Here is a 3,038-nt window from a genome sequence, read left to right on the forward strand (position 1 = left end):
TGCGACCCTTCAGTCAGCAGGCCGATGCTCTATCCACTGAGCCAAACCGGTTAGGGCTTAGTTGTATCTTTGAAGTGGTTGTGCGAGGCAGCAATTTCAGGTGTTTTCCTATGCCACCATCTTGGTTTCTCCTGATCATCTTCTTCAGATCTTTCAGTATCATGGACTTCAGGCTCTGGTGAGACAAGCTGCTCTGTACGACCTTTTCCACAGACACATTTGTAATCAAAGTCCCTAAGTCCCCTCAATACAGCCAGAGAGCCATTCACACGCTGAGTCATTACAGAACCACCTGCACTCTGAATCTGTTCTTTTCCCTGCGGAGTACTTGACTTGTGATATTGTATGAAGAAATGAACTTTCCTGTTCCTACAAAGGAAACCTCTCAAGTTCCCACAGTTAGTGAAATAAGTCTGGTGAGGAGAAATGAAGACACCCGCAGCTGTTGACCCATTTCTATTTGTACCATGTTTCTTCTCTGACATAGCTCTCGTGTCCATCAATCTCCAGAAAACCTGTTCTGATTCCATTCTTTACATTTTCAACAGAAGGTGCTCCTGTAGACCCTTTAAAATCCTGGTTATTGGTGATGTGAGCTAACAAATGCTCACAGCAGTATTTGGCAACCTGAGAACCAGCATGCCCATCATACAGAGCAAAGAATGACCATGTTTCAAGTCCACTTGGCAAACCAATCACAGCTGTATGTGCATCCTCCATTTCAACTCGCCAGCCTCCCATGCTGCTTAGCGCATACCGCAACCCATTGCCCTACCCATGGACATTATGTTTTCCATTTTTGGGTTGTCTAACATGCTCTCATTATGTCTTTTTAAAAAAATATATATTTTATTGATTTTTTACAGAGAGGAAGGGAGAGAGATAGTTAGAAACATCGATGAGAGAGGAACATTGATCAGCTGCCTCCTGCACACCTCCCACTGGGGATGTGCCCACAACACAGGTACATGCCCTTGACCAGAATCGAACCTGGGACCTTTCAGTCCGCAAGCCAATGCTCTATCCACTGAGCCAAACCGGTTTCGGCATCTCTCATTATGTCTTGATCCTTTAGGTCCGGAGCAGCCCCGGGCCAGCAGGTCCCTGGTCGGCTGGCCAAGGTGGCCATGGCCTGAGAGGGGGTGGGATGGGGGTCACCAAGGGGACTGCGGTCCAGGTCAGGCAGGGGATGGGGCAGAGGAGAGGAGGAGCCAGGCTGCCTCCAGGGCCCTGGCTTTCGGTGCCCTCAAGGCTCAGATCATCTGGGCATTGGAGCAGCGGGCAGAGAGCCGGTCGCTCACCCACCGGCTCAGCCACCACAGCAGAGCAGCTGGAAGGAGAGCTGTCACTGATATTTTCAAGCATGGCTCTGCTGTTGTTCCACTTGCCCTTTGCCACTGTCTTTAGGTTTTTGAAGGCAACGTTTTTTTGGACCTGCTTTTTTTCTGTATATTTTTTACTGGGTTTTCATAGTATTGAGTTTGGCAAGTATTGTTGAGTTTTTTTCTGCATGACAGAAGCTGGGGAAAATGAAGAAAAAAGAAAAAGACACCGGCTTTTCTATTTGTGAGCTCAGGTGGAGTGGAAACAGATAGCTAAACTGAACTTTCCTCATGAAGAGTGAGGTACTACCTATGCCTTGAGCCTTTCCAGTCCATGAAGCTGCTCTACAACCCTCACAACCCCCACACCAGGAATGATAGCTCGCCCCACTCCTTGCTTTGCCCGTGTCCCTGTGATGTTGCAGTTGCTAATTTACTTCCCAAACCAGCCAGGATGCCATAGGGTGATGCTGAGTATTCACAGCGCACTCCTGGGCTTTCCTAAACTCTATTCTAACCCCAGTTACATGGTGTATGGTTGTGGCCATTGGTAGATTTTTTTTTTTTTAAGTCAAAACCAGATTAAGCTCTGAGGCTATCAGTGTTGTAAACTCTATAATTATTTGGAAAGTCACCAGCTGGGAACTGTGAAGGGTTAAAGCTGTGTCTGCCTCTGGAGAAACAGAGGACTCAGTGTCCTCAGGAAACTGTCAGCAGCTGGTGTTCACTGTCCTCCATGTCCCAGCATCCTTCTCTTCCACTTCCGTCTCCTACCCTCAGCCCTGCCCCAGATTCTGGAGTGTGGCCACGGATAATGTGCTTTGAGAGGCACTGCTCCATACATGTTAGAACTAGTAGCCCCTCTGAGGGCGTGCAAAGGAGCCTGCCTTGGCAAGAAGTCCACTTGTTCTTGCCCACAAGTCATTTGAAATGGTTTGGTTCAAAACTAGTATTTCTGAAAATTGGTCAGTTTTTATAGGAACAATTAGGTGTCATGTGACCACTGCCTCCTATTGTCACTGCAGAAGACGCACACGTAAGCTCTTTGGAAATGGCTGGGCACTGTGCGAATGAGGTCTTGCCATCTTAAACAGCTACAAAGACATGTGGGATCTCACATCCAACCCAAGATCCGCTCTCACCTGCCCTTGTCTCATCTACTCCTGTCTGAATTGCACCTATGAGGTAGGCACTCAAATGAGCTGAGCAAACAGATGTGAAACCGAGATTCAAATAATACCCAGGTAACAATGGGTAATGCTCACATGCCTTGCCAGTGGGTGTTTCCTTCAAACCCTACAGAGCAGATGTGGCATGAACATCAAGATGAGTCCATTCACTTCCCCCCAGTTTGAGAATCCTGCCATGACTGGCACTCCTGTGGCAATGACTCTCACAGAAGCTCACTCAACGACAAGAAGCTGCTCTGCCAGAAATTATGCCTAAAACTATACCAGATGGTGCACACCAGGGCTCAGTGTACATAGAGAGTGTATGATAAATATGTTTGCATTTATTTTCTCCTTAAAAATAAAACAGACGCACATACACATACAGAAAAGCAGATCCACTTGACGTGAGAGTGATGTTGAGATCAAAGTTACTAGCAGGATGCAGTGGGCTTCTACCTCTGTGGTCTGGTGACAAGGGTCACTTTCAGCATCAGGTGTCCCAGTTTGGCTTCCTTCTGAGAAGCCCTTTGGGGATCTGTGTATG

The 3,038-nt window shown here is 47.4% G+C and overlaps 1 pseudogene; it reads right to left on the reverse strand.

Annotated features, from left to right (window-relative positions):
* Positions 1–3,038, reverse strand: part of LOC102752245 — an 8,675-nt pseudogene that overhangs the window by 2,626 nt on the left and 3,011 nt on the right.

Source organism: Myotis davidii, unplaced genomic scaffold, assembly GCF_000327345.1.
Source record: "Myotis davidii unplaced genomic scaffold, ASM32734v1 scaffold674, whole genome shotgun sequence".
Classification (NCBI taxonomy): domain Eukaryota; kingdom Metazoa; phylum Chordata; class Mammalia; order Chiroptera; family Vespertilionidae; genus Myotis; species Myotis davidii.